Source organism: Euphorbia lathyris, chromosome 2, assembly GCF_963576675.1.
Source record: "Euphorbia lathyris chromosome 2, ddEupLath1.1, whole genome shotgun sequence".
Classification (NCBI taxonomy): Eukaryota; Viridiplantae; Streptophyta; class Magnoliopsida; order Malpighiales; family Euphorbiaceae; genus Euphorbia; species Euphorbia lathyris.
The window spans coordinates 1,802,574-1,829,624 of NC_088911.1; the positions used below are offsets into that span (position 1 = coordinate 1,802,574).

A 27,051-nucleotide genomic window follows, 5' to 3' on the forward strand; every position below is an offset into this window, starting at 1 on the left:
AAGCCATTTGAATACTCCTCCGAAATAGAACAATGTCTGTTGGCAAGGAGCCGGTTCGAGGGTTTGGACCGGGATAGCAAAGCAAAGCCGAAGTCCTCTCTCGAGGAGCCTCCGACTTTGGAACTAAAACCCTTGCCCCCTAATCTTAAATATGTGTTTTTGCAACCTCCTAACTTCTTACCAGTTGTTATCTCTTCACTTTTGACAGTGGAAATGGAGGAAGCATTAATTGCGGTGTTACAAAGACACAATGGCGCATTTGGATGGACCATTCACGACATAAAAGGGATCAGCCCCACCATTTGCACACACCGCATCTTTATGGAGGATAAAGTCAAGCCCTCCATGCAGCCGCAACGACGGCTTAACCCCAATATGAAAGAGGTAGTGAAGGCCGAGGTAATCAAACTCCTCGATGCATGTATAATCTTTCCTATCTCCGATAGTCTATGGGTTAGTCCGGTCCAATGTGTTCCCAAAAAGGGGGGCACAACGGTGATGGAAAATGATCAAGGGGAATTAATCCCCACACGAAAAGTGACCGGGTGGCGCGTATGCATTGATTATAGGAAACTTAATGAAGCCACCCAAAAAGATCATTTTCCCTTACCGTTCATTGACCAAATGTTGGAAAGAATGGCGGGACATAAATTCTTTTGTACCCTCGATGGCCTATCCGGCTATATGCAAATTCCCGTTGATCCTTCGGATCAAGAGAAGATGACATTCACTTGTCCATATGGGACATTTGCATATAGGCGGATGCCATTCGGGCTTTGTAACGTGTCACGTCCGGGTCTAAATTTCTAGAATTTATACCTTGATAGTAAAATATATTATAATTATTAGGTGTATGATTTTTATTTGGTGTTATAGAAAAAGTTTGAAGTTAATTTGAGAGTTTTATGTGTAAATTAAAAGTTTAGGGTAATGTTTAAAAGATTATATAAAGATGAAGGATCAAATTGGATATTTTACAAATTTGATATATGTCCAAATTTGGAAGAGGTGATCCGCGATGATGATCACCATTTTCTTTTATTTTCTTTCCTGTTTTCTTTTCTTCGCCGTTCTTCGACCGTTTCTCCACCGTTTCTTTGATTTACAGAGATTCGACCGTCTGAATCACTCGAAATTTAAAACAGAGCATCCTTATACATAGTTTTAAGTCCTAACTGAAGAGTTTTTGAGTTTCGGAAGTGTTTGGAGGGGAAACGTCTTAGACAGAATTTAAAGGCGAATCGATTGATGATATTTTCTTCAATTAATAGCCAAGGTAAGTAACTATCAACTATATTTTGAGTGTTATGTATAGAGATATATAATAATCAAAGAATTTTCAGAGATTGATATTTCAGGGTTTATACGAGTATTTTGTAAAATTGGGGTTTTCCACGATTTTGCTTTTTATTGTAAAATTATGGTTCAAATGAAGCTATTGACTATGCTTCTATGTGAATTTTAGATTTTACTTGATTATGTTGATTTAAGACTTAATTTGATTGATTAACTTTAGAATTTTTATTGATTAAGGATTGATATTTTGAATAACTGTGGTTATTTTTACAAAAGAGCTAAGTGAAGCTAAATGATTTATGGTTATGAAAAAGTTTGAAATTTGATTGTGAAAGGAAATTTGAGTACGTTATGAAGACCATGTTCAGTGAGGGACATGGCATGTGTACACAGTCTGAAGACCTATTGGGTATGGCAAAGAAGTGTTGGGTAAGACCATATGGGATAGGCAATGTTAAGAGACGTCTCGACTATATATGTGGTTATGGATTGATACTTAAGGGGAGAAACTCGAGGATGGATACAATGTTTTAAGTTCATTTGGATTATGTTTTCGGTTATGATTGATTTTGATATAAGGTTTTACGTTTGATTAAATACGAGTTGGTTTGATAAAACACATACTTGATTACAATATTTTATAAGGTTTGGATTAAATCCCTTAATAAATGTATATATGTAGCTATGTTAAATAAAGTTGGTTTTTATAGCTGATAGTTTCTTACTGAGATTTTTGTCTCACGTTTTTCAATGTTTTAATGTGTTTAGGTGAGAAAGTACATGATATAGAGAAGGTTACCGGCCGATTAGGCGAGATTTAGAAGTTGGCTGCTTATTGTTAGAATTAGGGTTAGAACTTTGGTATTTCAATTGTAATATAATGATATTTGGATAAATTGGAGACTCCTAAGTATTGATTATTATCTTTCTATTTCACGCCCGATGCCGATTGAGGTCATTTAGGGTCGGGTGTGACAGTTTGGTATCAGAGCTCTAGGTTAAATTCTTCGGACCTAAGGTTGATAGTAATTGAGGAATATCGATATTTGGTGATAGCTAAGAAATAATCGATAGTAATTGAGGAATATGGATATTTGGTGAAAGCTAAGAAATAATGTCGAATTTTTCGAGGATTGAGTAACTAGCTAATGAGGAGTAAAAATGAGATTTGATAGTTAGTAAAATATTTGGTGTATGAAAATTAGTAAATTATTTGATATTTGACGACATTGGTTACATACTTGATATTAAGTATGACTTGGAGTTGATATTTGAGAGTTTAATAGTTAGCTTACAACTATATATATATATGAGATCTGAGTAAATTATAACTTTGAGCTAGAGATAATAGAGAATTGTCTATATAGGTGATGCGGAAGAATAAGATCCGTATCTGAATCTTATGATGCATTTTTCGACCAGATAGAGGCCGAATCTATCATAGAGTCCTAAATGAAAGTTCTTTATTTTTGTCTTATGTTTCCAGGGGTTTTTGAATCGCCTTAATCGGACTCCGTATGAAAAAGTTATGCTGAAAACGGCATATGTTAGTCATTTTAGCGTTAAACCAGAATTTGGTTTTTGCTTTGATTTTTCTCCTTATTTGAGAGACATTGCTACTGGTTTACATGATAAGTTGGTCTTCTTAGGAATATGGGAAATTGAGGAAATGATAAAGTGATCAATTGAAGATAATAGAGATGGGATTGAGAAAGATAAAATATGGAGGTTTCATTTAATTGTTTTGGAAGTTGATTAATAATTGGAGAATCTTAAGTTGAATAAATGAGATCTGAAAGCTAAATTACTGTTTTATTGGTGAACTTCATTGAGTTGAGGTTTAGAATTATTGAGAGTTATATAGATGATGTTTAAAAAGGTACCGATGTAAGTGATCAATGAGAAGTAAAGTGGAAGGATATATTAGAGTTTATGCTTTGATGATTAATATGAAAATTTGGTAAGCTTAAATAGTGTTTGAGGAGATATGAATTTTGAGGACAAATATTGCTGATCTTAAGCATAGTTTGAGGTAGGAAATTAAGAGATAAATATGATATAAGAGGATATATATGTTAATAGAAGTTATTGTTCGTTGAAGTTTGTGTGATTATGGTTTAAGTTTATATAAGGATCAAATTGAGTGTTCATAGGTCAAATAAGAAAATCAAATGATATTATATATTTATTGACTTTTATGGGTGTAAAGATATTATTTGGAGTTTGGAGAAGAAGAAGAAAAAAACGTTGATTATCGTAATTTAGGTACTCTATAACTGTCACACCCGACCCTAAATGACCTCAATCGGCATTGGGCGTCAAATAGAAAGATAATAATCAATACTTAGGAGTCTCCAATTTATCCAAATATCATTATATTACAATTGAAATACCAAAGTTCTAACCCTAATTCTAACAATAAGCAGCCAACTTCCAAATCTCGCCTAATCGGCCGGTAACCTTCTCTATATCATGTACTTTCTCACCTAAAAACATTAAAACATTGAAAAATGTGAGACAAAAATCTCAGTAAGAAACTATCAGCTATAAAAACCAACTTTATTTAACATAGCTACATATATACATTTATTAAGGGATTTAATCCAAACCTTATAAAATATTGTAATCAAGTATGTGTTTTATCAAACCAACTCGTATTTAATCAAACGTAAAACCGTATATCAAAATCAATCATAACCGAAAACATAATCCAAATGAACTTAAAACATTGTATCCATCCTCGAGTTTCTCCCCTTAAGTATCAATCCATAACCACATATATAGTCGAGACGTCTCTTAACATTGCCTATCCCATATGGTCTTACCCAACACTTTTTTGCCATACCCAATAGGTCTTCAGACTGTGTACACAGGCCGTGTCCCTCACTGAACATGGTCTTCATAATCAAATTTCCTTTCACAATCAAATTTCAAACTTTTTCATAACCATAAATCATTTGGCTTCACTTAGCTCTTTTGTAAAAATAACCACAGTTATTCAAAATATCAATCCTTAATCAATAAAAATTCTAAAGTTAATCAATCAAATTAAGTCTTAAATCAACATAATCAAGTAAAATCTGAAATTCACATAGAAGCATAGTCAATAGCTTCATTTGAACCATAATTTCACAATAAAAAGCAAAATCGTGGAAAACCCCAATTTTACAAAATACTCGTATAAACCCTGAAATATCAATCTCTGAAAATTCTTTGATTATTATATATCTATATACATAACACTCAAAATATAGTTGATAGTTACTTACCTTGGCTATTAATTGAAGAAAATATAATCAATCGATTCGCCTTTAAATTCTGTCTAAGACGTTTCCCCTCCAAACACTTCCGAAACTCAAAAACTCTTCAGTTAGGACTTAAAACTATGTATAAGGATGCTATGTTTTAAATTTTGAGTGATTCAGACGGTCGAATCTCCGTAAATCAAAGAAACGGTGGAGAAACGGTCGAAGAACGGCGAAGAAAAGAAAACAGGAAAGAAAATAAAAGAAAATGGTGATCATCATCGCGGATCACCTCTTCCAAATTTGGATATATATCAAATTTGTAAAATATCCAAATAATCTTTTAAACATTACCCTAAACTTTTAATTTACACATAAAACTCTCAAATTAACTTCAAACTTTTTCTATAATACCAAATAAAAATCATACACCTAATAATTATAATATATTTTACTATCAAGGTATAAATTCTAGAAATTTAGACCCGGACGTGACAATTCTCTCCGCCTTAAAAAATTTCGTCCTCGAAATTCACATTCTCTAATCTAAATGCTCTTCCTCAAATAATCTCCAAGATCACAAAATTATTTCACATCATCAAGATTCCTCATAATCATCATAAGACCACAAATTCGAATGTTTCCTTCCATTAACTTCATCATTTATCAATATCAATATAACTCTTAGTAACTCTAAACTTAAACCTATTTAATTCCATCGCTATAATCCATAATAAAACTTCAAATATCATTCATATCTTCCTAACATACACCAAATCTCACTTTAATAAATTTAAATCACAATTGATTCCATCAATTGCATATATATCAAATATATTTCACCTATCTCCAAATTCTACAGACTTCAAAAATAGCAATTTTGAACCGCTAATATGTATGATATTATATTTTTCTTAAACTTCAAATAATTCGAATCAATAAACATCATACACCTATAATCATATTTCATCATAATAATACTTAAATCTATAATTTTTCACTCCAATAACTATTTATATTATAATCTTCAATCAGTATCATCAACATCACGATCACTCTTATAAGAGTCATTTCATAAACATCAACCTCAACATCACCAATATAAACCTCATTATGATGATACAATTTCCTATTAATAAGAGTCACTTCATAAACTCTTAATATCAACATAACTCTTATAATTCTCCATTTAACTCTTCAAAATCAATTAAGCTAACATGCTATTTTTTTAATCACCACTATGTATATCATTTATCAATCTAAACAAACTTCAATCTTTCCTCCAAACCATATAACCAAGCCCTGCCACCTTTCAGCGGTGCATGACGGCTATATTTTCCGAAATGATCGAGGACTTCATGGAGGTCTTCATGCGATTTTTCTGTTTTTGGGTCGTCCTTTGAAATTTGTTTAGGTAATCTTGATAAAGTCCTCCAACGTTGCGAAGACACTAACCTTGCGCTTAGTGATAGGGGTATTTTACCCCTATCTTTTAGCGTGATTTACGGGTTGATTTTGGATAAAATAAATAAGTTTAATTACAAAAATAAAGTGTTTTGATAAAATAAAGAAATAAAAATAAATCTCGTACTTTCAGTTAATTTTCCGTGCTTTTGATTAGTTTAGGAAATAAAAACGTCAAGCTAACTCGGCTCTTAAGATTTGTATTTCAGGTACGAGCAAGGAGCAAAAATCTACTCAAATACACGGGGCGTATCATCCCTTACACGGGGCGTATCATCCCTTACGCGGGGCGTAAAACATGGTGTCAGCAATAATTGCCTTATCCGCAGACACCATGTGGAATTGACTCAGCATACGCGGGGCGTATGCTACCCTACGCGGGGCGTATGACACATGTCAGAAATAATTGGCCTAATCCTGAAAGTCAGACTGCATTGTCTCCCGGAGTCAACTCTCCATACGCGGGGAGTATCATCCTTTACGCGGGGCGTATCATCCTTTACGCGGGGCGTACTTCAGCTACGCACGGCGTAAAAGCTCCAATTCAAGCTATAAAATCTCAGAAACTCATTTACGCGGGGCGTACTTCAGCTACGCAGGGCGTGTTTGAGACAACAAAACATAGAATTGGTCCACATGCAGGAGATTTCTGACGGAATGGGCACTTACGCGGGGCGTATATCACCATACGCGGGGCGTATTATAGGATTTCTGCACTCAATGATGTTGCTCCATACTTGTACCTTGTCAAGTTACATTTGTGTCCCTAGCTTGATGTATAAATAAGAGTGACTAGCACTCATTTAGACACCTTCTACAGCTACCACATCACCTTCTACTTTCTATCTTCTACCTCTACCTAGATAGTTGTTGTATAGTTTTGGTTTTAGATTCGATTTATGTAATAAAACTCTCCCACCTCGAGAGCTTGTTCGGTTATTCCGGCGTTCCATCAACATTCCGCTCCATCATTCGTCACCAAGCTCGAGAGTTCCACCTCCAAGTCCTAAGAGACGGCCTTGAGTCTGGTTGGCTAGTCCCGAGGGCCGATTCTTCCCTCTTCACTTGCTAACTAGCTTGCACTCTTCCTATGTACTAGGCTTGGTTGTATTCCTCATTTATGCTTTCCATATTTATAATATATGATTTGCAATTTCCGTTTCTATATACGTTTTGATGTTTATTGCTTGTTTTGATACTCATAATTGACTATTGTGTAGGGGAACGCGATTTCCGACGCCATTCGGGCTATCTTTAGGGATTCATATAGGTGTTGCCTTACCGAAAGTGACGCTTCGGAAACCGTAGGACTTGACACGCCACGGAACTTACGGGCCCTAGTTTCTGATCCCCAGCATTAGACACGCCTTGACTAGGAATCACGTAGTCTAAGTACTTCACGGGTCGGTCGAACTACACGTAGTCGTCTTTGCAAGAGTAGATTATTAATCGTATATATTCGGAGTCTTTGTTTGTCATATTTATAACTTATCGTCGCCATTGCACTTCGTAGAGTATTTGTTATATAAAATCTGTCTCACCAATAGTTTAGGAGTAGTTAGCAGTCGTCACCAAAACCCCTTTAAAGTATTCACCGCTTAAATAACGTATAAAACCGAGTCGTTTAATACTTGTAGTTATAAATCCCGTGGATTCGATACCCGGTCTTAACCGGATTATTACTTGATACGACGGGGTACACTTGCTCCTAAGTAGTCGTAGCGTCTAGTAGAGTTTAGAGCAATTTATAAAGACCACATCCGTAGACATAGCACATTCACCGCAATACACAATTAAGTCGTCGTAAGAAAGCTCTACCTAGATCCTACGCCCTATCAAGTTTTTGGCGCCGTTGCCGGGGATTTATAATTTCTTGCAATATTAGACAAAAGCGTTTTATTGTTAGTCTAAGCATTTGTAAATATTACTTTCTTTTTGTGAATAATTTATTTTATTTCTTGTTGTTACTAATAATTTTCTTTCCATGGTATGATGTCTTATAATTGTCATCTGTGGGACGACCTCATGGATGACGAATGTTCGCACCAACAATATCCCTCGCAATTTGATGTGGTAATCTCTATCCTTAAAGATATTCAAGTGAGATTATCTAACAATGAGGCATATTGCAGGGATTTGGGAAATCAAATCACTAGATTGACGCCTCGTATTGATTCAACCGCGGACGAATCAATTCGAGATGCCAACCCGGGTGGTCAAGTTGTAGGGGTCGAGTTAATTGAGCCCTCTCAAGAGGAGTCCCCAAGTCGTGTAGGATGTCTCAACTGCGAGGAGCCGAAAATCCTAATCGATAAGCCGGTTGTGTGCGGGCCCATGGAAATAAATCCAAAGCTAGAAGAGTTTGAGGTTCCGTCTACCTCGGAATATTGCACTCTTTTTGAACTACCAAAGGAGTAAAAAAGGGAGCAAACTAAACTCTTCAATAATTTCTGTAAATATAGTTTTTGGTTTTTGTTAAATTTCTTTGAAGCTAACAATCTGTTTTGTAGGTACGGATTGTTTATTCAAGAATTTGCATTTCTCAGACGAATGGAAGTATACACCTAGGAGGCAATGCTAAGTCGAGCTCACCGACTATAACGTAGCGCTTCTTGGGAGGCAACCCAAGCTCGAATAAGGGAGTTTTCTTTCCCAACTTTTATTTTCCGCATGTCATTTCTTTTAAAATAAAAAAAATCCCACTTTATCCAAAGGAGAATAAGCCACGCGGGGCGTACACACCTATACACCCCACGCACCGTGCTTGTTATTATTGTTTTTGCGTGAGTTAATAACATTCACGCGGGACGTATCCCTTTTACGCCCTACGTGCCCCACCTTGTCCCAGATAAAATGGCCCAGAGCTCAGAACACGCGGGGCGTCCCTCTACGTGCGCCCCGCGTATTTGAGTCTCTGGCCAAAAATGGCTAAAAGTGCACCTCCTACGTGGGGCGCCCCTTGGGGCACGCCTCGCATAGGACCTGACCTTTAAGGGTCTATTTGTCCATCTTTATTTTTGTTTTTGTTTTGTTTTCTTTTTGCGACGCCCTTGGAATAGGCGTCATTTTAATAACGCGGAGGGCCGTGCAACCCCGCACTTAACGTTTGTTTTGCACTAACAAAAACAAAAATAAAAATCAAATAATTATCAAAATAATTAAACAAATTTATTAACTCTTAAATTTATTCCGACACACTACCTCCTTCGGAAATTAGTTAAAGTTCCGTTATTTGTCATCAAAAATAAAAGACGTCGACACAAGGGGATGACCTAATTAAGGGATTTTAGTCTTGGTTTTGAAATTAGGGAATTTGTGCAAAGCATAGGTTAGTACTAAACTAAGGCATTGAGTATTAACCCAAATGTTATCTCCATAATGAACTTTGAAAAGGCAATAAAAACGGGATAGTTGAGAATTTAGTGAAGACTTGATAGTACACAATTTAAACCTGAATCTTTGTGAGGTATTTTTGAGCCTAAAAGAGTTCGTACGAGAACTCTAATTCTTTCACAATTTTTCGAGAGCTTTGACTTCACTCGACTCATAGAATTTGCATCCAATACCGGGTTAAGTACACTTATTTTTGGGCAATAGATGATAAACCGAACCCACTTAGGCTAATTTTTCTTAATTTATTTTTCTCGTTTTCATTAAACATTAGGAAACCCCTTCGAGCCTATTAACCCACTTTTTTGTTAATATCCTTTTAACATTTAACCCTTTTTCCTTTTGTTCAAATACCGACATAACCAAGTTGCACCCGAATTACCCGAAATAAGTCACGGCCTTAGCAAATGAGCACCATAAGTTCTCAAAATATTGTTTTTGTGCCTCTATCAAAACAAAGGATACGATAAAAATAAAAAGGCATTCTCAAGCTCCACCCGAGCAATTTTGGAGTATATTTTGAAAAATTCGCCAAGGCTGAAACATGATACGGTGCAATCACAAACGGTATTTTTGAACTCGAGTTCCTTTACACTAACCACTAAAGAAGCCACCCACATTACAACCCCCCTCCGGGTTCATTTTTAATATTGCCTAACCATATTTTAGGAGGAAAAACCCGGATGAAAATGCAAATTCAACATGATCTCGAGTAAGTGCAAAGAAGAGTGATAAAACACCGACCCACCTAAAATTAAGCGTAAGAGCGAAATCCTTTGGTGAGGTACTATCGGGTTCTCAAAAGATAATCAACACCCGTTAATATTGCCTATTAAATCTTGATTATGGAGGTTTCAAACAAGTTTCGTACTCAATTGTTTGCGTAGGTACTTACCGAAACCTTTGCACAAAACCATAACTTTGAAATCACGCACTTGGCAAAACCAACTTCGGTTTGTTTCTTAATTTTCTCAATCCCTTGTCTTTCGATTTCTTTTACTTGAGGACAAGTAAAACTTTAAAGTCCGAGGAGGTTTGATAGGGGTATTTTACCCCTATCTTTTAGCGTGATTTACGGGTTGATTTTGGATAAAATAAATAAGTTTAATTACAAAAATAAAGTGTTTTGATAAAATAAAGAAATAAAAATAAATCTCGTACTTTCAGTTAATTTTCCGTGCTTTTGATTAGTTTAGGAAATAAAAACGTCAAGCTAACTCGGCTCTTAAGATTTGTATTTCAGGTACGAGCAAGGAGCAAAAATCTACTCAAATACGCGGGGCGTATCATCCTTTACACGGTATCATCCCTTACGCGGGGCGTAAAACATGGTGTCAGCAATAATTGCCTTATCCGCAGACACCATGTGGAATTGACTCAGCATACGCGGGGCGTATGCCACCCTACGGGGGGCGTATGACACATGTCAGAAATAATTGGCCTAATCCTGAAAGTCAGACTGCATTGTCTCCCGGAGTCAACTGTCCATACGCGGGGCGTATCATCCTTTACGCGGGGCGTATCATCCTTTACGCGAGGCGTACTTCAGCTACGCACGGCGTAAAAGCTCCAATTCAAGCTATAAAATCTCAGAAACTCATTTACGCGGGGCGTACTTCAGCTACGCAGGGCGTGTTTGAGACAACAAAACATAGAATTGGTCCACATGCAGGAGATTTCTGACGGAATGGGCACTTACGCGGGGCGTATATCACCATACGCGGGGCGTATTATGGGATTTTTGCACTCAATGATGTTGCTCCATACTTGCACCTTGTGAAGTTACATTTGTGTCCCTAGCTTGATGTATAAATAAGAGTGACTAGCACTCATTTAGACACCTTCTACAGCTACCACATCACCTTCTACTTTCTATCTTCTACCTCTACCTAGATAGTTGTTGTATAGTTTTGGTTTTAGATTCGGTTTATGTAATAAAACTCTCCCACCTCGAGAGCTTGTTCGGTTATTCCGGCGTTCCATCAACGTTCCGCTGCATCATTCGTCACCAAGCTCGAGAGTTCCACCTCCAAGTCCTAAGAGACGGCCTTGAGTCCGGTTGGCTAGTCCCGAGGGCCGATTCTTCCCTCTTCACTTGCTAACTAGCTTTCACTCTTCCTATGAACTAATGTGTGATGCGAGTGATTTGGCTGTAGGTGCTTGTTTGGGCCAACGGGTGGATAAACTCTTTCGCCCTATCTATGATGCGAGCAAAATGCTCAATGAGGCCCAACAAAACTATTCCATCACGAAAAAGGAGATGCTTGCCGTTGTTTTTGCTTTCGATAAATTTAGATCATATCTTGTGTTATCCAAAATTATCGTATACACTGACCACGCAGCTCTCAAGTACTTGATGACTAAGCAGGACGTCAAACCACGCTTCATACGGTGGATCCTACTCCTACAAGAATTCGACATCGAGATCAAAGATAAAAAAGGAGTAGAGAATGTTGTGGCCGACCATCTCTCTCGCTTACAAGGCGAGCAAGACGAATCTCCGGAAACTATTGAGATTAAGGAGACCTTTCCCGACGAAGCACTCTACGCGGTAACATCTTTACCTTGGTATGCCGATATGGCAAACTACAAAGCCGGTAATATTCTTCCCCCGCACCTTACATACGAGCAGAGTAAGAAATTCTTTCACGATGCTAAGCACTATTTTTGGGAAGAACCCTATCTGTTCAAATCATGTGCTGATAACATTATTCGTAGGTGTATACCGGAAGAAGAGGTTAATCATGTGCTACATATGTGTCATACCCAAGAGCCGGGGGGCCACTTTGGCCCTAGTCGGACTATGGCAAAAGTCTTACAATGTGGGTTTTATTGGCCTACTTTGTCCAAAGATTCCCAAGACTTCGTCAAATCATGTGACGCTTGTCAAAAGAGCGGGAACATTTCCCGAAAACATGAAATGCTCCAACAAGGAATCCTAGTTTGCGAACTTTTTGTCGTGTGGGGGATAGACTTCATGGGACCTTTCCCTAAGTCGCATAACAACGCTTACATTCTTGTAGCGGTTGACTATGTCTCCAAATGGGTAGAGGTCATTGCTTTACCTGCCAACGACTCTAAAGCGGTAGGGAAATTTATAAAGAAAAACATTTTTACTCGGTTCGGGACCCCTCGAACTATCATTAGCGACGGGGGTTCCCACTTTTGCAACCGACAATTTGATCAACTCTTACTTAAATATGGGGTTGCACACCGAGTCTCTACACCCTACCACCCGCAAACTAGTGGGCAAGTTGAGGTTTCTAACCGAGAGCTAAAACGTATTTTAGAAAAAACGGTTAACTCCTCTAGGAAAGACTGGAGCTTGAAGCTCGATGATGCTCTTTGGGCTTACCGCACGGCGTTTAAGACGCCCATCGGGATGTCCCCTTATCGTCTAGTTTTTGGAAAGTCATGCCATTTGCCCGTGGAATTAGAACATAAAGCATATTGGGCGCTGAAATTTTTAAATTTTGACATGCAGACTACAGGAGAACACCGCCTCCTCCAGCTCAATACTCTTGATGAACTTCGCTTAGGGTCGTACGAAAATGCCAAACTTTACAAAGAACGTACAAAACGGTGGCACGACAAGCACATCCAAGTTCGGGAGTTCAACAAGGGGGATCATGTTCTCCTCTACAATTCTCGCCTCCGGTTATTCCTCGGAAAATTAAAAAGTCGGTGGTCGGGACCATACACCGTCATCAATGTGCACTCCTCCGGAGCAATTGAAATCCAAGGTCCCGATAATGCAACCCTCCGGGTCAATGGCCACCGTCTAAAGATATACCGCGGTGGCGTTTTTCCACAACAAGGCAAAACCACACTCCTCGCAACACCGTAAGATTGCACATCACCAAGGAAAGTCGAGCTACTCCGACTATAAATGTAGCGCTGGTTTGATGCTCTCAAACCCCCTATATATATATCTATTCAATTTTTCCTTGTTTTCTTCATTTCGCTTCACAGCCACGGAAAGCCAAATCCCAATTATAATCCAACATATTACGCGGGGCGTCTCTCTATGCACGCCCCGCGTCTTTGTGCCTCTGATCCAAAATAATGCAAGTGGCACCTTTCACGCAGGGCGTACCCCCTATTACGCCCCGCGTATGGGTACCTTTCCGTGGTTCCCAAGTTCAGGAACTCAGACACGCGAGGCGCCCTCTTCCTCGCCTCGCGTATTTGAGTCTCTGACTCAAAAAGAGATAAAAACGCCACCCTACGCGGGGCGCCCCCCTGGGCACGCCTCGCGTAGGGCCCCTGACCACTAAGGGTCTTCTTTTCCTTCCTTACCTTTATTTTTGTTTTTGTTTTGACTTCTTTTTACGATGCCCTTGGAACAGGCGTCATTTTAAATAACGCGGAGGGACGTGCAACCCCGCACTTAATGTTTGTTTTGCACTACCAAAAACAAAAAAATTAAATAACCAACAGAATAATTAAACTAATTTATTGACTCTTCTAATTTTTCCCGACACGCTATCCCTCCTTCGGAAATTAATTAAAGTTCTGTTATTTGTCATCAAAAATAAAAGACGTCGACACAAGGGGATGATCTAATTAAGGAATTTTAGTCTTGGTTTTGAAATTAGGAAATTTGTGCAAAGCTTAGGTTAGTACTAAACTAAGGCATTGAGTCTTAACCCAAATGTTATCTCCATAATGAACTTTGAAAAGGCAATAAAAACGGGATAGTTGAGAATTTAGCGAAGACTTGATAGTACACAATTTAAACCCGAATCTTTGTGAGGTATTTTTGAGCCTAAAGGAGTTCGTACGAGAACTCTAATTCTTTCACAATTTTTCGAGAGCTTTGACTTCACTCGACTCATAGAATTTGCATCCAATACCGGGTTAAGTACACTTATTTTTGGTAAAAAGGCAATAGATGATAAACCGAACCCACTTAGGCTAATTTTTCTTAATTTATTTTTCTCGTTTTCATTAAACATTAGGAAACCCCTTCGAGCCTATTAACCAACTTTTTTGTTAATACCCTTTTAACATTTAACCCTTTTTCCTCTTGTTCGAATACCGACAAAATCAATGTGCACCCAAATCACTCGGAAAAAGTCACAGCCTTAACAAACGAGCACCATAAGCCTTCAAAATATTGTTTTTGTGCCTCTATCAAAACAAAGGATACGATAAAAATAAAAAGGCATTATCAAGCTCCACCCGAGCAATTTTGGAGTATATTTTGTAAAATTCGCCAAGGCCGAAATAAACAAAAACATGGTGCAATCACAAAACGGTATTTTTGAACTCGAGTTTCTTTAAACTAACCACTAAAGAAGCCACCCACATTACAACCCCCCTCCGGGTTCATTTTTAATGTTGCCTAACCATATTTTAGGAGGAAAAACCCGGATGAAAATGCAAATTCAACATGATCTCGAGTAAGTGCAAAGAAGAGTGCTAAAACACCGACCCACCTAAAATTGAGCGTAAGAGCGAAATCCCTTGGTGAGGTACTATCGGGTTCTCAAAAGATAATCAACCCCCGTTAATATTGCCTATTAATCTTGATCATGGAGGTTTCAAACAAGTTTTGTACTCAATTATTTGCGTAGGTACTTACCGAAACCTTTGTATAAAACCATAACTTTGAAATCACGCACTTGGCAAAACCAACCTTCGGTTTGTTTCTTAATTTTCTCAATCCCTTGTCTTTCGATTTCTTTTACTTGAGGACAAGTAAAACTTTAAAGTCCGAGGAGGTTTGATAGGGGTATTTTACCCCTATCTTTTAGCGTGATTTAAGGGTTGATTTTGGATAAAATAAATAAGTTTAATGAAAAAAATAAAGCGTTTTGATAAAATAAAGAAATAAAAATAAATTTCGTACTTTCAGTTAATTTTCCGTGTTTTTGATTAGTTTAGGAAATAAAAACGTCAAGCTAACTCCGCTCGCAAGATTTGTATTTCAGGTACGAGCAAGGAGCAAAAATCTACTCAAATACGCGGGGCGTATCATCCTTTATGCGGGGCGTGAAACATGGTGTCAGTAATAATTGCCTTATCCGCAGACGCCATGTGGAATTGACTCAGCATACGCGGGGCGTATGCCACCCTACGCGGGGCGTATGACACATGTCGGAAATAATTGGCCTAATCCTGAAAGTCAGACTGCACTGTCTCCTTGAGTCAACTCTTCGTACGCGAGGCGTATCACCATACACGCGAGGCGTACCAGGCAATTCCTTAATGATAAAAGCTCAGAGACTCATTTACGCGGGGCGTGCTTCAGCTACCCACGGCGTAAAAGCTCTAATTCAAGCAATAAAACTTCAGAGACTCAAACATGCGGGGCATACTTCAGCTACGCAGCGCGTGCTTGAGACAACAAGACATGGAATTGGTCCACGTGCAGGAGATTTCTGACGGAATGGGCACTTACGCGGGACGTAGACCACCTTACGCGGGGCGTATCATGGGATTTCTGCACCAAATAATGTTGCTCCATACTTGTGCTTTGTGAAGTTACAACATTGCCCTTGCTTGATGTTTATAAATAGGAAGCTTTTGAACTCCATTTGATGCCAATTACACACTAGAGAGCAAAACTATACTCTTTTGATTATTGTAATTTAGATTCAGATTTTGTAGTTAAACTCTCCCCCTCGAGAGCTTGTTCGGTTGTTCCGACGTTCCATCGAAGTTCCGTTCCACCACTCGTCACCAAGCTCGAGAGTTCCACCTCCACGACCTAGGAGACGGCTTTGAGTTCGGTTACCTAGTTCCAAGGGCGGATTCTCCTTTTTTACCTGCTAATTAGCTTGTACTCTTCTTATGTACTAGGCTTGGTTGTATTTCATCTATTCACTTTCCATATTTATAATTTATGATTCATAATCTCTATTTCCCTTTACGTGTTAATGTTTATTACTTGTTTTGATATTCGTAATTGATTATTGTGTAGGAGAACATGATTTCCGTCGCCATTCGGGCTATCCTTAGGGAGTTATATAGGTGTTGCCTTACCGGAAGTGACAAACCGGAAAACGTAGGAATTGACAAGCCACGGAACTTACGGGTCCTAGTTTCTAATTCCCCCGCATTAGACACGCCTTGACTAGGAATCACGTAGTCTAAGTGCTTCACGGGTCGGTCCTACTACACTTAGTCGTCTTTACAAGAGTAAATTATTATCCGTATACATTTAGAGTCGTTATTTATCGTGGTTATAACTTATCGTTATTCATCCTACTTCATAGGGCTTTAGCTACATAAATCTATGTCGCCAATAGTTAGGAATAGTGTGTAGTTGCGTCTTACTTTACCCTAAAGTAATCACCTCTTAAATAACATACGAAACCGAGTCGTTTAATACTTGTAATTATAAATCCCGTGGATTCGATACCCGGTCTTAACCGGATTATTACTTGATACGACGGGGTACACTTGCCCCTAAGTAGTCATAGTGTCTAGTGGAGTTAGAACATTTAAAAGATCACATCCATATTCATAGCACATTCACCGCAATACACATTTAGTCGTCATTAGAAAACTCTACCTAGATCCTACGCCCATCAGGCATCACTTCATCAGAGATCATGTACTCAAAGGTGAGATCAAGCTGACCTATGTCCCAACGGATGAGCAGCTTGCCGATATCTTCACCAAGCCGCTGGCTCGTGAGCAATTCAACATACTTAGAGAAGCTATCGATATGTTTAATCCTCTTCAATAAATTCTAAGTATAATTCATGCTGAGTGATTTGTTACATGCTGAATTGCTATGCATGTTGAGTGCTTTTACCATACAAAGTTATAAAACTGACTTATACACTTAGCACTTGAACTACTGAGTAACTACGTTGCTGAGCAAAGCAACTTGCACAATTAGGGTTTGCATGCGTAATTAAGTAGCCTCTAGGATGATGTAAGCGTCATCATTAGTAAACCCACGCACCGTTTCTCGCAATTAATGTCAGTAATTACTGACTATCGATGGTTCAAATTCCCACCATTCTCCCCGACCTATCAAATCAACACTTACTGGCTATAAATAGTGAAAGATTTCTCACTATTCACTTTCTAGGCTTGATTTTCGCACTCGAACTCTCTCTCTCTTAAATCTCAAACTCTTCGACAAATTCCTAAGAACTCTTCAAGAACATCATGTCTGATTCCCAGAACCTCTCCGATGATCAGTACGAAGACAACCGATCAGATATCAATCCTAGCTCTCCTCCTGAGCAGGATTATGATGAAACCTCAGAAGAAGAGGCTCAAACTGGTCATGGTCGGCACGACAAACCCATGGATGAAGTCAGCATCCTTGGAATTGACCCAAGCACCGAACACTCAACTCTTTCAAAGAAGAAGAAGAAGGACAAGGGTAAGAAACCTAAGGAGAAAACCTTTCAATCTGTGTTCTCGGATGTTGAGGGCCTTGATGTCATCGCTTCACGATGGTACTCCAAGAGCTTCGTCGAAGTTGAGAAAACCTACAGCGACTGGATATCCAAGAACGGATGGACCAAACTCTTCTCTCTCAACAACCTGACTTACCCAAGACTAGTGACTGAGTTCTACTCAAACTTGCTGGTTGCAAAAGACGATGTTGATTTCATGGTCACATATGTAAACAAAGAACAAATATGTCCATTCTCTTACCTGTCCATTCTCTTAGACCTAAAAACAGAAGGAGCTGAATTAAGAAAAACAAATGACTATAAACGAGTCAAGTACACAGCTGAGTTCTGTAACCCAGAAGGTTACGGTGGTGAAGTTTCGTGCGCTTCACTAAGTCAGCATCAACGACAAGCCCACTACATCCTGACCAACTACTTGTTTCCAAAGGTCAATGCCACATCCTCCGCATCCAACTTCGAGCAGTGCTTCAAATGGCACATGCTAAACTACAAACCTCTGAACATGCCTGTGTTTTTTATCAGAGCATTTCAACGAAGCACTGGAGCTCTTCGAATGGGATCACTCATCACCGAGATTCTCAAGGACCATAAGATCATCTTCAAAGGTGAAGAAAACGTAGTAGGGACAGAAATCACCGTTGAAATCCTAGCTGGTCTTGCACACAGCCTTCCTTTCAAATCCAAATCAAAAAAAGGAAATGAAACTGTGATAGAAGATGAAGAGGACATTGAGCTGCCCAGTAAAGGGAAAAAGAGAATAGCAGACACGTCAGCTGCACAGAAAGCTCAGCCAGCAATCCAGACTGCCAAGAGAATTAAAGTGGTGTTGGCCAAACCCTCTCATGCTGAGTCAGCTAAGAAGAAAGCTGAGCCTGCTAAGGCTGCCCAAAAACGACCTGACGTTGTCCACGTGATTGAGGATGAACCGGAGGACACTGAGCCACCCCTAAAGAGGAAGAAAGCTTCTGGAGTCACACCATTGAATGCAACTCCTCTAGATGTTGCTATTCCAGATGGCTCCTTCTTCCTGCAAGCTCAGGAACCTAATAAAAGTGCATAAACTCCCAGCTGTCAGCAAGATAAGTCTGTCTCTGCTGAGAAGACTAAGAAGACTGCACCGAGCAAATCAACTACCAAAGAACCGGCTACTGAGCCTGAAACTGAATCCCCAACTATTGACACTGAGTTACCAACAACTGTTGAGGCTAAGGACATCCATCTTAAGTCAACAAACACAAATTCTCCTGACCAAATCCCTTCTCCAAACCTATCCAAAGAAGGGAGTGAGAAAAGATTCAAAAGGAAGTCACGCAAACCACCCGTGTTTGATATTCTGGATGACTCTCCACTGCGTAACCCCATTGTCGACTTAATTGCTTTGGATTTCAACTTCTTTTCTAAACCAATTGCAAAGCCCACTCTAGTCAAGGAGAAACAAGTCTCTGTTTCTCACAGTCAGGAACATGCCGAAGCTGATACTCCTGAAGGTCAGAAGTCTGCCGACACCGCTGCTCATGACTCAACTGAGCCAGTGATCGAAGAACCTGCTGTTCAAATAAATGAACAAGAATGTGAGAAAACTCCTGCTCAGGACAATCTTGAGCTGACTCCTCCATAAGTCTAAACTCAGCTCCAGAATGACACTGAGCAGGTAGATAATGCTGCTGAACAACTTAATCCTCCTACTGAACAGTTAGCAAACCCGTCAGCACCTGCTGTTGGCCTCAACACAGAGTCTGCCACTCCCATCACTCAACCTTCACTTAATAAAGAGGGCACCTCCATTCATGGTGAGCAATCCAATATCCAAACACCAGCCGCCAACCAGAATTCAGTTCTTGAGAATTCATCAGCTGACCCCTTGAGCTTCCTGACTACTTCCAATTCTGGGAAAAGAATCCTCCAAGCTGCTCAACAACTGATTGCAGACATACAACGCACTCATGCCTCTGATGCTGAGTGTCATTCTGCTGAGCCTACTCAACTGAGCACCATAACGCAACTTCTGACTGAACTCAAAAGTCTTAAGGAGCTTTTGTGTGTGCTAACCAATATGGTCGCTCAGCAGCCAAAGCAGGAGTTTGCCATAAAGATGGCTAACCTTCATCTGCACATGGTGCACCACATGGATACCATTGAAAGGAAAGCTGAATGCCTTATCCGCCGCAAACTCCGGTGTAGCTCAAGTAGCTCAAGTCTTCACTGGGCTGACTGCCACTCAAGACTTGGTTTCCTCTTCCTCTCAATGCACAATAGAGCAAATTGCTGAAGCTATTCGCATGCTAAGCCTATCACGAGAAGAGATGCAAACCGACCAGGCGAAGTCCTCTAAAATCTTCCAACTCGCCAAGTCTACTTATCAGCATGTCACACATCAATCCAATCAGCGCCATCACTATGATGCTGCACTGCTCAGGATGTATCATCAGTCCTACGCCAAAATGATGGACTCCATTACCTGGATGGGCAAGTCACTTGAGTTCATACTCAGCGTCATCAGCTCTCATATGGAAATTCCGGCATCCGACATGGCTGGTGGTATCAAAGTTTTTGATGGACTTAAACACAGTACGAGCCAACTCCAACAGTATTCAACACTGCTAACTCGTGTTGTTGATCAAGGGAAGTTTTATGCTGCTGTCCCTCGGCCAATTGATGCTGGCAAAAAGTGGGAGAAAGACAAACACCCAGCAGGAACTCAAACGAAGAAACATTCTGGTTCTACTTCTGTTGTCCCTCAAAACACTTAACCTCAGCAACAAGATACAACGAAGTCTAGTTAGCAAACCAAGCCCAAATCGAACCAAGTTTCTGTCAACATTAGACGATAGATATTTTTAACTTATGTAAACTTAGTATTTGCTGCTAACATGTTTCTTGCCTTGTTGAGTTAATATATCATCGTATCTTCTTCTAAACAACTGTGTTATTTGTTTATCGCTTTATGCTTATCTACTGTGTTGATCTAGATTCATGACCTTTCTCACATATCGTCTTATCCAAACTCATTGAACACGGTAACTAAAGCTTGTGAACATAAAAATTAAATCAAGTACTTGGCCACTGAGTAAAACTACTCAGCCCCAACTAATTCACTCAGCCTACTCTGATATTTGAACTTAATCTTCCGCTTAACGAAATATCGAAACTGAGCAAAGTGAAAATATTCCAAGTACTGACCTTACTCTGAAAACTAACCTTAGACTTACTTGATTAAACCATAAAATGTTTAAAGTAAAACTAAGTCAGTGGTTCAACCCTTACGGGAGAGTATCTTAGGAAATGAAGGTCAACTATCATGGGGGAGCTCAACATTGAGTTCCTTATTCAATATTTTTGCCAACATCAAAATGGAGGAGTTTGTTGAAACACCTTTCTACATGATTTTGATTTGACAAAATTATTTAAATTAAATCTCCATGATAAAAATATTCTAAACACATTAAATTTAAATGCTTTGATTTATTCATACTAATGTGTTTGTTCAATGTTGAGTTATTTAATTTACAAGACATCAAGTTAAATGGCGCAAAGGCCCACAAGAGAAAGTCAAGTCAACGAATCAAAGCCTTACGGCCCAAGTAGATCAAAACGCAGCTCGTACTGAATAAAACGCAAGCCCAGCAATGAGAAGGATCTAGAAGCCTTCGACCAAAAGCTTCAAGACGAAGCTGCTGAGTTGAGCGACAAGAAAGTCAGGTCAGCGGTTGACCTGAATAAACTTGAAGACAAAGTATTTCTACTTTGGGTAAAGTTCAGAAGACGCATAAAGCTGTCTGGAAGACTTTACCATAAATGTGGAGACATTCTGTCATGCCTGACGAAAAGCTGCTTAGCACTGCCAAAGACAGAAGATACAAGAATTTGATTGGACGAGGACGCTGAGCACGTACTGAGTGAAAGCGACAGGAAGCCGTTTCCCTCCAACGGTTATTTCGAAATTCGAAATTACCGGTGCATCAAGTGTCACTATAAATAGGCCACTCAAACGCTTCATTCGATGCAGATCTTCAATTAAGTCGAAACACTCACTAGTATAGAAATGGCCTATGGCCACGGTCGTTTACCGTCATTAACCACGGTTTTATGATCGTGACCAAAGGGGGGCGTGGCAAATGCTTGGCATCTTTAACCACAGTTGTTTGACCGTGGCCAAAGGGGCATTAGAGTCGGTTTTTACAAATAACCGACTCTAATGCCTTGCGTTTTTGCCATGGTTGTTACAAACAATCGTGGCTAAAAGGGTCTTTAGCCACGGTTGTTTGTAACAACCGACTCTAATGCTCTGTCCATTAGAGTCTGTTGTTAAGACAACCGACTCTAATGCTTTGATCATTAGAGTCGGTTGTTCTAACAACCGTGGCCAATGATATGTTTTTAATTAAAAAAATAAAATAAACTATTTTGAATTGAATGGAGCTCTAGTATTGAAATATAATAAGCATAAATATTACAATAATAAAATCCGACGTAATTGTTGGCAAAAGGATTTCGTTGAAATATTGTAATGAATATTTCCAACTAATAAATAGTAGTGCATAATGACATGATTTTTTTTCAAGGAAAGTCAATTAAAACTACCACATGCCAACGTTTACAACCCTACACATTAGTTGAATTGTGTGGCTGCCCTAAATTAATCTCTACAAAAAAGAACTTCCTTACTTATATTTCTCTAATATCCCTACATAAGCTCATTAATCTGCCTTACCAAGCTTCGTTCTTGATCCTCCGGTGGCTGGAAGAGCGTCAATAGAAGATGGGACGAACTCTTGGTTCTGCTGCTGATTTTGCAAACTGATTGGGCTTACATATTTGATCAAACAAGTGGTAGAAATACCTGAGTGTTGCATATATCTGCAAAAATTTGTTCATAAGATCAGAAGTACTTCTAAGCACAATAAATATACACCACACATTTTCTCTACATTTTCCCAATTGAGATCTCATAACAGGTCCACCGTATTCATGTTAGTTAAAATGTCTTATGAACATCACAAGTAGCATAGACCAGAAATGTAGGAGAGTACATTAATGAACGCCAAAAAGCCAAACTAAACCTATTAGAGTAACTTTACTATGAGTCAATGCTCCTAGAGCATCTAATGAAGTCAGATAATCAACAAGTAAAATAAGCATTCTTAAATTTGAATAAAGCAACCCTAGTGAGAAGGCAAGATCCATTGTGATCTCTCTCACACACACATATCCACGGAGCAAGTACTGCATATAGAGACAAGTGAGAAAGTGAAGAAGCATAGAATATGTGCATGAGAATGAGGAGAGAGGCACAATAGCACGAGTGAAACTCTCCAAATAACAGCATCAGGTTTCATAGGCATGCTTGAGACCAATTTTAAAGCTTATAGAAGATGATCTAGAAATATTAAGGATTTACTTAACAAGTGATTAACATTAATCTATTTCTGGAAACACATTATATCTTGGGAAAATCGTTTTGAAATTATAAGAAACGAGTTTCCAATTTTCTTAAATTACAGAAACATGAACCAAAATGTTTCACATAAGTTTCCAAGAGTTTCAGTATCCAAAATGTGAAATGCTTTAAAATCAAAGTTTATGTGGAACATAGTTTTTCACCTAATATGCAAGCATTTCCAATCTAAGGTTGAATCTATTAATATCATGACCAAGTAACAGACTACAAACAATTAGTTTTAGCATCATAAACAAATTATAAACTAATAACAGATTACTTAAACAGAACTTTGTAATGATGCCTTTAACTGATGCTAAGATAGGTTTTAAGATTAAATGTGAGATATTTAGAAGCATTGGTCCAAAATTTACAGATACTTAAAGCAGAAAATTAAATACCCAGTCTTTAGAAGCATTATCAACAATCAAAGATAATAAAGACGAGAACAAGAGTGGAATATAGTCTAATTTTTCAAAATAGTCTAATTTTTCAATACTAACTCATGAAGATGGTAAGATCAAGGTTGTCTTTTCCCCTTCCATTTGTCTTTGCATCATAAAAGAAGTTCAGACAAAAACAGAACTCTAATCTCATTATTTACACTTGAAAGTTCACAACTTTTATCTAATTGGTAAGTTAAGACAATGTTTCCCTCTCTCCCGATGATCTATTTTTATTTGTGATTCAAATAGATGAGACATGTAACATTTTCAGCCAAGGGTGATCCTTTAATATCTTAACCAAATGATACTAATGTTTGTTGAACTTGAAATTTACACTATCAGCCAACACTTTTGGCTCTTCTATATGTATTACCTTTCTTCTAAACATGTTCCGCCTATATTGGCAGCAATTAAGGCAGTGGAAGTAGGCGTTGCTGGAATTATTGTCTCTAATCACAGAGCTCGTCAGCTAGACTACAGTACAGCCACTATAAGTGTTTTGGAGGAGGTAAGATCCACTACTTCATTATATTTTTTTTATGCAGGATGAAAAGGACATTGAGCTATTATATTCTAACAAGTTATGGGGGTAAGAACAGAATGTCATTTTAGATGAAACGATCAAAAGTACTAGCTATTTGTGTTACCAAGTTCTTTCGGAGATCACTTTCGAAACATTTGCAGGAATGCTTTTTGAAGACAATTTTTGGGGTTACAGGTGGTTCATGCTATTGGAGGGAAGATTCCTGTACTGTTTGGTGGAGGAGTAAGGTGAGGAACAAATATTTTTAAAGCATTATCCCTTGGTGCACAAGCTGTTCTTGTGAGCTCTAATGTTCCAAATATTCATATATCTTTCATATGTTCCATTCATTAGGTGGTCCTAAGATAGGGGTGGCACTTTTTGACACGATAACACAATTATAGACACAATTCGACAAACACGATATGATCGACACAATTATCATTTTTCTTGCATTTATAGCACATATATAATCAATATGGAACATATAGATAGTATAACACAATTTTGACACGATAACCCGAAATTACCACCCCTCACACGGTATATATTCATTAGTAACATGTTTATCAGACTTCTTTTGGAGGAAAAAAATTTGGGAACCTGCTTTTTAGTTGATCTGGTTGCTTGTTCTATATTATGGTCCTTGAAGTTTGTATGTATATGATTGGAGGTTGGAAGACCAGTGGTATTTGGTCTAGCCAAAAGATAAATAATCCACCATCTATTCTTGATAAACAATGTATTCAATGCTTTGGTTACTTATTGAAGAGGATTTTGTTTGCGTTTATGTTGTTTTTTTTTCTGTTTTAGCATTTCATACAATGTGATTGTTATGTTTGTCTATTTTAGCCGATTATGGAATTGATTTACTTCTAAATATGCATCTTATTCATGGAAAGGAGTTCTTAATTTTCTTAAATTACATCTGAATATGCATCTTATTCATGGAAATGAGTTCTTAATTTCCTTAAATTACATCTGAATATGCATTTTATTCATGGAAAGGTGTTCTTAATTTCCTTAACTATATTATTGTTTAAATCACACTAACATAAAAGTCTTTTACGTGTTGTTTAGAGAAAGAAAAGGCTCCAAAAATTATGATTTTGGAAATATCTAATGATCCACATTTAAATCAAGAAGACTCCTCCAAATAACAGCATCAGGTTTCATAGGCATGCTTAGTTCAAATATCTAATGATCCACATTTACAATACATATCCACTAAACAATACACACATCAAAATATCCATAGCTACTTCAACATCAAACTTTCTGAACAAATAAGCATGAGCCCACATCCCCAAAGACAAAGCACATAAACCAGCAGATTCAAACTCACCAGCGGATTCTACATTATGTACCCATCAAGCTAAACAATTCCTATAATTGAATAAATAATTTCAATGCAGATTCAAACTCACCAATTTGGACAAGAGCGTCAATCATAGCATTCCAGGAAACAACACTTCTCTCAGGCATTTTATCAAACACATTGCGCAAGAAGCATAGAAATGGATCAAACTGTTATTTATATAAACAAAATGAAAAGATCACCTAAAGCTTTATTGAGGTAAGATCAGTTGAGCAACCAAACAAACATAATTATAGAATTAAGGAAAACTATATGTACAAATTAACAAGTAAAAATTGTGAAACCTGGACACGGCTCCAAAGCAAGGGTACAGTTGCCCTGGCATGATTTCGAACATAAACATTTGTCCAACTCCATATATCGAACGAACTCAAGCGGACCGAGGAACTCAAGCCAACTCGAACTTGAACGAACTCAAGCAGACGAAGGAACTCAAGCAAACTCGAACAAAATGGGTCTAGGGTTCTTCGCCCAATGACAGGGGTTTAATCGCAGAAGCAAAAAGAAAGATTAGGGAAATCTGTTCTTCGCGCAAATGGAGAAGAAAGGTAAGAAGATCGTTTGTATCTAAGGTCTTTAGGGTTCTTTGCACAATCAGAGTTAAGAAAGACAGAACAAGGGTGGGATATAGTCTAATTTTTCCATATATATCAGGTCTTCAGAGTCGGTTATTGAAAAAACCGACTCCAAAGGGGTCATTACCGCGAGTTACAAGCATAACCGATGCCTTAATGATTAATGATAGATCTGCTGGTATTAATATCAAAATGTGTCAATCATTTTTATTCATATTGTTCATACCAATGCTGATTTCTCCAGAGACGCTTTCAGAATCATTTAATGACAGCGTTTGAAAAGTGTAGTTTAATTATTAAATACGGAGACAAAACTAAAAGTCTCTTTAAATTAGAAGGTATTAGGACACTTTTAATGGACAACAAAATCTAAATTGTCTTTATGTTAAAAAAACTACTGACGTTTTTTTTTTTTTCCAAATGTGAAGTTAAATTTTTTAAAAATGCCAACAAAAATTTAAAAATATCGTTAAACGAGTATCAAAAGCGACACAAATGAAAAAGTGTGGTTGAATTTTTAAATATAAGATAAAAAATAAAATATATTCAAATGAAAAATATATCGGGACACATATTTACAACGTAAATTGTAAACCGTCCTTAACTAAAAAAAATTGCCGATGTTTTTTTTAAAAGCGTAGTTAATTTTTTGAAAATGCCATCAAATAATAAAAAGTGTCGTTAAGTGACAATTAAAGTCGACACAAATATAAAAACGTGGTTAAATTTAAAAATATGAAGACACATGTTATAAAGCGTGGCTAAAAAAGTGTCGTAATAAACCATTTTTTTTGTAGTGAACAGACTACAAAGAGCAACAACGACCATAAAAGGTACAATTAAAAGTTATATTTTTGAAGTCAATATCTGGACTAAAAGTTATATTTTTTTAAGTATTTAATATGCATAA

The 27,051-nt window shown here is 38.0% G+C and overlaps 1 long non-coding RNA gene across 2 annotated transcripts; it reads right to left on the reverse strand.

Annotated features, from left to right (window-relative positions):
- Window positions 1-22,282: 22,282 nt before the first annotated feature.
- On the reverse strand, window positions 22,283-26,303 carry LOC136220423 (uncharacterized). 2 transcript variants are annotated; one of them, XR_010684522.1, is made up of 3 exons: window positions 25,851-26,261; window positions 25,616-25,715; window positions 22,283-22,639 (listed from the first exon to the last, which is right to left on the reverse strand). It is a non-coding gene; the product is annotated as an uncharacterized lncRNA (long non-coding RNA). The 2 variants fall into 2 exon arrangements; XR_010684521.1 differs by lacking the exon at window positions 25,616-25,715 and having other exon boundaries at window positions 25,851-26,303.
- Window positions 26,304-27,051: the final 748 nt, after the last annotated feature.